The following is an 11,928-nucleotide window of genomic DNA, read 5'->3' as shown; positions in this document are numbered from 1 at the left end:
GAGGGTGCGGTTGCACCTGGACCCATATAGTCTTCTTCCCCATATGATGCAAGAGAGTGTCAGATCCTCGGAACTCACTGAAGACAATGTGAAAACTTTGACCACTCGCTGAGTGGCATGAAGTAACAGAGGTTCCATGGTTCATTCTCTCTTAAAAGCAATGTGCTTCACGGTACAGGCCCCTTTCTCAAGTCAGAACAGACTTGACTTGAGAAAAGAGCATGGACCCCGAAATTTTGTTTTTATGAGTCAATAAACCCTTTTCGATTTTATTTAGTCTTGCGACTTCTGATACTTTATGTCACTTATTGCCTGGTCAAAGTTTCTTCAGGGAAACAGATCGCTGATCTCAGGGAGACCAGCCAAACGCGGCCGGTTAAAGCGCTCAATGCATTGAAATCCTAGGTGCATTGCCCCCTGGGAAACATGAATATGCAGAAGAAGAGCTTGTAGAGCCTCATTTAAGAAAACACAGGACTAGCCTGATATCCCTCTGGGAAGGACCCAGCCAAGGGGTGGCTCCTGTAGGGAAACCACCAAAACCACCATATTAAGTGGATCTATAAGTCAATGTAATGACAAGGGAAAACCAAGGCCAGGTATCCCCAGACAGCTGTTTTAGGGTGTTACCCCCTGAGATAAGCGATCTTTTTCCCTTATGGCTTTACTAGGCATTGCTCCCGTCTAGACAGAATCCTGCTCCACACTGATGAGGGGCAACCCCCTGAAACAGCTGTCTGTGGATGGATACCTGGCCTTGGTTTTCCCTTGTCATTACATTGACTTATGGGCCACTTAATTTGGTGGTTTCCTTACAGGAGTCACCCCTCGGCTGGGTCCTTCCCTGAGGGATATCTGGCTAGTCCTGTGTTTCAAGACTCTTAAATGAGGCTCCATGGGCTCTTCTTCTGCATATTCATGTTTCCCAGGGAGCACTGCACCTAGGATTTCACTGCATTGAGAGCTTTAACCAGCAGCATTATGGTTTGGCTGGTCTCCCTGAGATCAGCGATCTGTTTCTCTTATGGCTTTACTAGGCATTGCTTTTACCTAGCCAGAATCCTGCTCCACACTGATGAGGGGAAACACCCGAAACAGCTGTCTGAGGATTAATACCTGGCCTTGGTTTTTCCCTTGTCATTACATTGACTTATAGGGCCACTTAATTTGGTGGTTTTGGTGGTTTTCCTACAGGAGCCACCCCTTGACTGGGTACTTCCCGGGGGATATCTGGCTAGTGCTGTGTTTCGAGACTCTTAAATAAGGCTCCATGAGCTCTTCTGATAATTAAAGTTTCTACATGTCTTTAGTAATTTCCGAAGTTCAGACACTGTTTTGCATTGCATCTTCCCAGGATCCACTGGCTCCAGGTCAAGGTAATGTTGGAAACTTCAGCTGCTCCAGCTCCATCTCTATCTCCCCTGATAGCGCTATGCAGTAGTGGATTATAACAGGTCCTTTTCAGGCGGTAGCCCGGGGCCCTGAGCTCCTGGGGGGCCCATGGTTGCCCAAACAGACCTATACTTTCAGTGGTGTATTGTCCCTGGCTACAGATCGGCCATGATTTGCAAAAAATTGCTTTTTTTACCGCAATTTTGCACAAATCAGGGCAGCATGACATTATCTATCCTGTACTACAAACACTACGCTAGTGCCGCCATAGTTACAGTGGGTTGGGAGTGCCCAGGCTTGGTGAACAGCCCTGGGCCTATGGTAAAGTTAATCCGCCCCTGGCGCTATGTGCTGTTGTGCTCTTAGTACACCATGAGGTGAGAGGATTCTTCGCTATTCTTTTAAAAGGTTTTTCCCTATGCACCTTTCACTTCTCTCTAGTCTTCCATATATGAGGAGGCTAGTACTATAAAATTACCCTATAAGAGGGTCCAGAAGAGAGAGGTGTGAAGATGAATTTAGGTGAGGGGAGCATTTACCAGCCTACAGCCTACTATCTTGGTGTGTGAGAATCACTATTGCATTTAAAAAAAACAAAAAAAAAAAACACCTGCAAGGGTTCAACTCCCTGACCCAGAAGTTAACTGAAATGCCCTCATCTCATTAATTTCCTGCGTGACATAACAGTGAAATGAGACCCAAATGAGAACCACTGTATAAATGAAGAAAAACAGGAAAAGCTCTGTAATTGAGGAAGTAATAAAATGGAGGTAAAACTTTGTGAGCCGTATCTCCTGGAAGCAAAGCCTCAAGGTGTGATGATGGCGCCAAGACGTCTGCGTAGCGTATTTAACGCTTTATAGACTGCAGCCGGTAACTAAGTACATAACCATAGCATGTAACTTTGCAGGACCTACGTAGGTTTATATATACATGCGATGCCCTGGCCCCTGGGGGCCACTTCCGCAGTGCTGGTGTTATGAGCGGGCAATGACCGGGGCAGGTGCAGGGGTTATACTTGTCACGGTATAGGCCTGAGGGCAGCACAGCTGTAGGGACGGTCTGTGGAATCTGCGGGTGATGATGGGCATGCGATTCTTCGCTGCACCTAGTCAGGGCACCAGTTAGTGGACACCAATGCCAGGGTTCAGTAACAGCGGTTTTATTATAGATGAGGTAACTAGTAGCAACAGTTCTGTCCGGATGCAACCGGGTATATAGCAGGCTTTGACAAATAAAGCAGGAGTGGTGCTGCATAGGCTGCGAGAATACGTGCCGGATGATGGGAGTAGGAGTATGAGAGAAATAGCGTTGCTGGGTGGATTAGCTAGAGAATAATACTTGCTGTGAATCCTTGCAGCGATGAGGAGAGATAACGGAATGACACCCAGATGAGAGAGAAGACTGCGGACACTTGAGCAGGCAGATACAGCCGAAGACTTGAATATAGCAGAGCACCTGATCCACACTTCTAGTGATGAAGTGGGAGCTGCAGAGAAGAAGCCCAACTCCTCTGAGGTAGGAGAGGGACGACACACAACCTCCTTGCTTGGAAGCAGGGGGAAGACTCACTTGTTAGGAGGAAGTGGGAGGTCACATGGTTGCTCCTGGCCAGAGCTAGTCGGCCATTGGAGGAACTGGCATGGTCACGTGATCAACAGCCTTGCATACCACTGTACAATGCAATAATACACAGGAATACATGAGAATACACATGAGAATGCACATTACCAGAGAATACTAGGGGAAAACCAGCAGCAGTTGCAGTGCAAACACTTACCAGAACAGGCATTGACACAGCAATAGAAATGGCCATAATAGGAGTAGTAGTCTGCATGTTCTGGGACACTGCATACCTCCCTAGCAAAATTGAGCCGACCTCGGCGAATCTAGAAGGCAGCAAACATAAATAGACTGGACAATCAAACAACAGGAATGAATGATGAGAGTGAGTGTGATGAGGTGTGTGTTTCCCACGCCCAAGGCACAGGTGAGAAGAGAGAGAGAATGAGAAACCCTAGTGGCAGGACTTCACCTAGGGGTGCCTAACGTACTCTGGCGACCAGGTAGCTAGTGCATGAACCATCTGACGTGTAAGCCAGGACAACTTAACTGCTGGCGGGTGACCCTCCATATTCCAGCCAGTTAGACAGTAGGTTTTCTGTTAAATGTGTTACACTACTGGAGGAGAATGTGAAGACCTGTGTACTACCTTGGCGTGTCTGAGTAGTGTCTTGGATACCTGGAAGAGAAAAGAACAAAATAATAAAAGCAAACATACATGGGGAGCTCCCTTTCATACCACTCAATCACACACACAAGCACTCCACAGGCCAAACACACGAAAAGGTATCCAAGGTGCGATATGTATGGACAAGTGTGAAGGTTAGGCATGACTATGTGTGATAACTACTGTGTTGGGACAAGACAGAGGCGAACAAATACTGGAAACAAAAGGAAAGGAAACACAAGGGACAACAAATACTGCGAGGTCTTGAGGAGAACTGGCTCACATGAATCTGAATGAAACCTGAGAGAAATCTGAATGAAAATCTGAGAAAAATCTGCATACGAACTGGCTCAACTAAATCTTTCCAGCTATAGATATGATAATAATACACAATACTGAGACTGGATGAGAAAATACACTCCTACATAAACTGGACTTTCTCTGAGGTATATGTAAACTGACTTCTCTTACTCAGAGGAGGAGCTATCTGTCTTAGACACTGGAAAATATACTGTTTTACAAAAGAGGCACTCTACTCTGAGGCAATCTATGTAACCTTGTGCTTACTCAGAGGAGGAAATACAAATGACTCTGATAACACTGGAATGCAATAGTACAATAAGTGCAATAATAAAATAAGTGCAATAATACCCTGTGTGGAACACACAATCACAGGAAAGTGCATTAGGAAGGAATGGGTTAAGTGTCTCCTGTGAGGTAGAGTCTCTTTTAGGCAATTAGAACATCGTCCATGTAAAAGGCTCTGGGACAGGCACTAGAGAACCTTTTGTTATTGTAAGTGTCCATCAGCTCATGGCTGGTTAGTACAGGGAACTTGGTCAGGAGGACCAGGCACGAACCTTAAACGTTGCATAGCAGGAACCTGAAACAAAACAGTTAGACAACAAAAACAGTTTAAGGGCTCTGGTCTCTGTAAGGATACTTAGCAGAAATGTCCTGGAGGACCCTGAGTAGGCTTCTTCTTTTTCTTCTTCCACGGATAACGATAGCGTGAAGGGCCTGGAGCAGAAGCATCACTGGATGCCGTAGTGACTACAATGCTGGGCGTCACCATGGTGATAGGAGAGATGATGGGGGCCACATGATAGGTGACGGTCGTGGTAGAAGAGGCAGCCTTAGCCACAGCAGTGGGGGCAGTAGAGGGGACTGCGGTAGTAGACGGGCCCGCTGTAGTGGAAGCTGCAGGAGTAGCGCTAGGTATAGCGGTGGCAGCTGTAGTGGCAGGCAACAGGGCAGCGAGGGCCTGCTGAATGTCCTCGATCAGCTGCATAATCTTAGGCCCCGGCCCGAGCATCCATTGCGGCAGGGGTGGCGAATCACGCCCTGGAGGTTGCCACAGACCCGGGGATATGAAGGCCTTAGCAGAGATTTCCCCTTTAGGGCCAGGGACTGAGGACAACAGAGTCGGTCCACTTACAATCTGTTCGCTGTCCGGTGATGAGGACCCTCTGGTACAAGAAGCGAGATCAGCGGTGCTGGAGTGACCGGGTCCCGGAGAAATGCTGGTCTCAGGTATGGGCCCCTCATTCTGATCAGCAGAGGCCGGGATGAAGGCCCGGCGAAGACTTCCGTCGTCCGACGGGGCAGCGGCCCAGCTGGTGTCGCTGTAGGATGGGAGCGGTGCTAGCAGGCAGGCAGGATTGCTCTCCAGCAGCTCCGGCATCACTGGTGCTGCAGCTGCAGGCAAACGTTTCTCGGGGGCCGCCATCTTGTCACGCTCTGGCCGGAACTTGTAGCAGGAACGGGAGGAGCGCCAGGCTGGAGGATCAGGTTCCAGAATCTGCCCAGCAACAGTGACGTCATCCGGCCCAGGCAGCCAATCAGGAGCAGTCAATGGAAAGTCTATGGCGCCGGGCGATTCCCGCGCTTCGGCAGCATGGCGGTTAACCCCTTCTGGCCCAGAGTATGGCGTAGCAAGGAATAAGAGGAGACAGCGGCCATCTTGGATACAGTTTAGGGCCTGGGGCACTTCAATTACGCCCATGATGATTCGGGCACAGTCTCTGCAGATAATAAAATGTAAATCTTACACACCGCGTGATGTAAGGATCCTGTTCGTGACGCCAAAAATGCGATGCCCTGGCCCCTGGGGGCCACTTCCGCAGTGCTGGTGTTATGAGCGGGCAATGACCGGGGCAGGTGCAGGGGTTATACTTGTCACGGTATAGGCCTGAGGGCAGCACAGCTGTAGGGACGGTCTGTGGAATCTGCGGGTGATGATGGGCATGCGATTCTTCGCTGCACTTAGTCAGGGCACCAGTTAGTGGACACCAATGCCAGGGTTCAGTAACAGCGGTTTTATTATAGATGAGGTAACTAGTAGCAACAGTTCTGTCCGGATGCAACCGGTTATATAGCAGGCTTTGACAAATAAAGCAGGAGTGGTGCTGCATAGGCTGCGAGAATACGTGCCGGATGATGGGAGTAGGAGTATGAGAGAAATAGCGTTGCTGGGTGGATTAGCTAGAGAATAATACTTGCTGTGAATCCTTGCAGCGATGAGGAGAGATAACGGAATGACACCCAGATGAGAGAGAAGACTGCGGACACTTGAGCAGGCAGATACAGCCGAAGACTTGAATACAGCAGCAGAATCAGTCACTCTTCTTATGGTGAAGAGGCTGCAGAGAAGAAGCCCAACTCCTCTGAGGCAGGAGAGGGACGACACACATCCTCCTTGCTTGGAAGCAGGGGGAAGACTCACTTGTTAGGAGGAAGTGGGAGGTCACATGGTTGCTCCTGGCCAGAGCTAGTCGGCCATTGGAGGAACCATGGTTACAGGGCACTGGCATGGTCACGTGATCAACAGCCTTGCATACCACTGTACAATGCAATAATACACAGGAATACATGAGAATACACATGAGAATGCACATTACCAGAGAATACTAGGGGAAAACCAGCAGCAGTTGCAGTGCAAACACTTACCAGAACAGGCATTGACACAGCAATAGAAATGGCCATAATAGGAGTAGTAGTCTGCATGTTCTGGGACACTGCATACATGCTGTATACTACAGGCTGCTGTACTATCTCAGCAACCACTTGCCTTCTTGTCTGTGTGACCACTGTATTTGCATAAATCATGTGTCAGGATGGTATCTCTGCAGAGCATTATGCGCCCCTCGGCTCGTGCTGATTTTCTTGTATCCTGTTTCTGTGTTTTGTTTTGCTGTGTGTGAACTCTGGTTTATTGCTCACCTGGGTTGGGAGACACACCCGACTTCACCTGCTGAGTTCTGTCTGGCCATGTCAGGGTTAATCTGTGTTTTGGCTCTGCTGTGGCTGACAGGTCTTCCTGCCAGTGGATCTGTTTTGTTCTCAGCTGTCTGTGCTTGGAGATCAGGGGGGTGGTCCAATTATGTTCTGGATCAGAACCCTGGCCTCCTATATAACTACCTCAGTCTTGAATATCATTGCTGGTTATTGACTTAGTCTCTGCCTGCTTGTATCTTCTGTGTATTTGCTATTCCTGATCTTTGCCTTATTCCTTGACTTCCCTTGCTTGCCGCCTGCCCTTGACCATATTGCCTGGACTTTGACTACGTTTATTGGATTGTGATTTTGTACTTTTGCTGCCCGATTGTTGTGACCCGGACTGTTGACTATTCTTCATTGTGTCTGTCTGTCTGTTTGTCTTGTCTTTGTGTCCCACCTAGCCAGTGCAGGGACCGCTGCCAAGTTGCTCGCGCCATCTTAGGGCGGATTGTGGCAAGTAGGTAGAGGACAGTGGGCGGGGCTGAGCTTAGGGCTCACTGTCTTGTCTTGTCCTGCTGTCCGGATCCTAACATCATGTTTTGGATATCACCCAAGAACCATGAGAAGATGATAAAATAACTCAAGCAGCTTCAGGATGAAAACATAGAAGAAAAGAGTAGAGTTTAAAGCAAATAAATGAATTTAGGATTTAAAGTGAATATGTCACCTAGATTTTTAGAGCCAGATACTGAAACGTGTTCTTTGTTTTGTAATATCTTAATATTTTCTGATTATTATTTCTTACTATTTTTTGTACATCATTATAATAAAGTAATAACTCACCTTACGACATTCCCTGGTGTCCTCGGGCCTTATCCGGTGTCCTCGGGGGCCTTCCCTGGTATCTGCAGCTCTGCTTGATTTAAGGGCAGGACCTTAAGAAACGATCAGCCAATTAGCGTTTCATCAGCTGGTCGTTCTCTCTATTAAACAAAGCGATAATTAGCTGAATCAGCCTGATTTGGCCAATTATCGCTCCATGTTATAGGGACCTTACACCCAATTAAGCATCTGTAGGACCAATTCAATCATTATATTCTCTCTATGGATTCTATGGCTCCAGATACCTATGATAACTACCAGGTCATTCTCAGCCCACCTAGCTGCTGTCCACGCTGCACACACCAGTTACTCTGGATATTAGCTGGTGGTTATAATAATGGGACTCAACTGTGTATTTTAGCACTTAGCCTTCATATCATCTTTGGTGGAACCCACTGTCACTCACTATTCACTATGGCCGTGCAATATGTAAGCAAGCCATATGGGTGAAGCGCCCTTCAATTTGTTAGGCAGTTTTATCCATGCATCTTTATTTCAGCGACCGACTGAAGAAAATGAAATGTCAACCTTAAAGTATACCAAATATGTTAGGAGAATAGAACCTATGCATCGGGTGTCAATCATTCGAGAGCATAAATTGGATGGAGGCCTCATGTGTCATCCAATGAATGTGTACAGTGAGAAGGAAATTTCACAGGTGTTTAATATTCCTATGGCATCTGCAACGGGGCACTTATGTGAAAGAAAAAAAAATTGCTCCCCCCATGAACAAATGATCAGATATCACGTAGACCAGGCAACAATCCACTCAGGCTTACAGGGATATTTAAATTTGCCAGATTTACGTCACAGTCAAATTAGTGACCCTAAACCCATTACCCCAGCACTGCAGGGCATCTCTGCTTCCCATGGATCACTACTCCCAAGACCATGTCCACTGCATTCACATACATTACTGTAAACACGGAGCGGGGTAACGCAGTGAGTGTGTCTATAGTTATATATAGATATATATTTTCTATATGTCTGTGCTTGGGGAGATCCTTGCACTTCTCAGAATAGCAGCTGAAGGAGGATGTGCGACTTCCTGGTATGTGGGTGCAGACAGAAGGAACCATCAAACCCTCCCTCCCACCCCACCACCACAATTTCACAGGCAGGTGCCAAGATTTTCAGAGAGGCTGCACACGATGAATTAGAAACACAGCCCGTGTCCCTGATACATGAGAATTGTCGTGTCTACGTCCTCAGAAGGGTTAACAGAATCGAGCCCGCTTCATTTCTCGGAATTCCATTAGCCCTGTAATCCCCCCCCCCCAAACCCCATGCGGACTGACAATATTGCTCATTTCAAAAGCAATTTCTATTCTGAAGATGGATAACACGGACAGAGATGATAGGATGGTGTCAGGGGGGGCACGGGAGTGAAATCCATATAATGCCTACTCCTTTCGATGGATAGATACGTAGATGAATGGTGTAAAAATAACGCACACAAAAGGTGGCTGTATGGCTGCTAGTGTTATTTTCTGCTCATATAGTAAATCATTGATCCATCATTTCCACAATTGCGCCATGATTTTAATCATCCCCTCTATCGCTCAGTTCCATTGCAATTCACACTCCTGGAGAAAGCCTCCGCAAACACATTTTACACTCATTTACTCAGTGTTTACTTCCCTGTCTCCCCTGCCAACATCCCCCGATGCCAAGATAACACCCGACAATCACCGAGCGACTGTGAGGACCTCATTGTTTACTCCTTTTCCTTCCACTCCTATAAACAGAAGCCTATTGGCACCTCGTCTAAAAATGTTTGTGCACCTCCCCCCCCCCAGAACACACGAACACTTTGTTGTCAATCTTCCCGCTCCCCACTTTTAACTCCATCCTCCCCCCCATCACTTCTTCTTCATCATAACTGTATCTTCACCACTTGCCCACCCTTTCCGTGCTGTGTGGTAACCCCGCAGCCCCCTCACTTCTTCATGCCTATAGCGGGAGAGAGGATGGTATGGCTCCCTGCGGATTTATTCTACAATTCCTTGTGCCTTTCCACTTCAGAAGAACAAACTGCTCTTAGCTAATTAGATGTGAAATGAACTTTCTAATGGCGTTCGCCACCAGTTTAACCTTTCCACCACTCATTATTTTAACCCCAAGATGCTTTGCTCCAGTTCGCCACTTTCTGGCAGGCAGGGATTTTGCAGCAGAGACTTGGAAATAGACATTTTATAGACTATATATTTTGCACGCTTCAATAAGACGTCAATTCCTGTAGGTAGATGGACGACCCATTCTATAATGTATTGGAATTTATTGAGGTATTCATCTTAACAGAGAGGGATTTTACTAGAATGATAATCCATTATGATGGAACCAGTCATATTATTGCCATACCTAGTCCCAGGGCCACCATTTGTAGCATGTGGCCACTTTGGAGTAAAATAATCCATCTGTTGGTAAGTTATTATATACATCTGGTGAGCCATTAAGGGAGAATGTTTTGGGGAAGCTGGTGGTATTGTAGTGTCCCAGTACAGGGGTCACTAACTTGTTTACCGCCCGTCAGAAAGTAAAAGAGCAGAGTTGGGAGCTGTGATTTTCCACTCCTGCCACTAGGTGTCTCCCTCTCTTCTGTGCACAGCCTCAGTATTAAAGGGGTTATCCAGCACTACAAAAACATGGCCACTTTCTTCCAGAGACAGCCCCATTCTTGTCTCCAGCTTGGGTGGGGTTTTGCTGCTCAGTTCCACTGAAGTGAATGGAGCTTAATTGCAAACCGCACCTGAACTGGAGACGAGAGTCGTTTTGTCTCTGAAAAAAAGTGGCCATGTTTTTGTAGCACTGGATAACCCCTTTAAGGTTTAGCCTGTGTTATGTTGTCCAATAACAAGTGCAACACATTACGCTCTTTTTTTCACACCAACCTATATAGGATAGGGGTTTCCTGACTGTTCCTAGTCAGTTTAGGTCCAGTCAGGAGGGTGAGAGACGACCTGTTTCCCTTGAGAGTGCTGAAGACTGCTAGTATGCAGTGCTGAGCCCCTAAAGGTTGGGTAACACCTTAGGACACCCTTGCCTACATCGTGGATCTTCTAAAATGTCAGGAAAGTCACCCCCTATAAGAGAGGAAGAGGCATTGATCCCTACGCTAAGTGCCGATGTATCTTACTGACAATGCTCGTCCACTTGGGGGAATCTTCAAGGGAAACTCGACCTAGAGTCAGAGACCTAGGACCTTTACTACCCTACCTGGCGGTCTTTGAGCTGGTGGGGCAGTAGGTGGTTATATATGCACGGTCCATATATATATGTTAGTATGAGAAGTTCTTCTTTCAAGTATATACACTACAATCCTGGCAGAGTACTGCACTTATTAGACAAGAGCCCCTACACGACCCCCGCTACACCAAGTTTTTCTCTATTCCTTCACCTCTACCTAAAGTCTCACTCCAAAGTTGTATTATTTTTGCCCTAGCACCTGTAAGCAGTACCTTTTTTGTATCTTTTGTATTGTACTTGTTTTTATCTTTTCATTCTCCTTCCCCCAGTTCTGAGCTGCTGCTTTCTGCTAAACACACAGAAAACTTTGTGTGAGCTTTTCACCCCTCCTCCACTTTGAACTCCCTCTTTCCCCCTTTCAAGATAGTTTATGTAAACAAGGTCTCTGCCCTCTGTAATGCCGGGAGAGTTCATTACAGTAAGGTCACTAGCAAGTTGACCTCAAATAAACTCTCCCGGCATTATAGAGTGCAGAGACAGCCGGCCAGGGACGCTGTTTATATAAACTGGCTCAGAAGGGAGGGCAGAGAAAGGAGTTAAGAGACAGAGAGAACAGCTCACGCACAGTTTTCTGTGTCCTCAGCAGTAAGCAGCAGCTCAGAACTGGGGGAAGGAGATTAAATAGATAATAACAAGTATGTAACAAATTATTAATCTCCAGGAGGGTTCAACATGTATTTTACCTGAGCTGAATACCCCTTTAAGCACTAAATGCAGGGATTCTTTGGCTAGAGATTTGAACCTTTACCACCATAGTTTGACTTTTTAGCTATTGACTGTTTAAAAAAAGAAAGTTGTACCCCTCCGCAATGTCTTTCCCATGTGGCTTTATTGACCTTTATCTGTAGTTTCCAGGAAAGCAAGAAAACCTAAAGGTAAAGCGTTTTAGAAGGTCATGTAATATTTCATTCCTCTTTCTCGTACAGCCGCCAGCTGCCAATAATGAGATGTCTTTTCCT

Source organism: Dendropsophus ebraccatus, chromosome 14, assembly GCF_027789765.1.
Source record: "Dendropsophus ebraccatus isolate aDenEbr1 chromosome 14, aDenEbr1.pat, whole genome shotgun sequence".
Taxonomy (NCBI): domain Eukaryota; kingdom Metazoa; phylum Chordata; class Amphibia; order Anura; family Hylidae; genus Dendropsophus; species Dendropsophus ebraccatus.
This window is presented reverse-complemented; position numbering follows the sequence as displayed.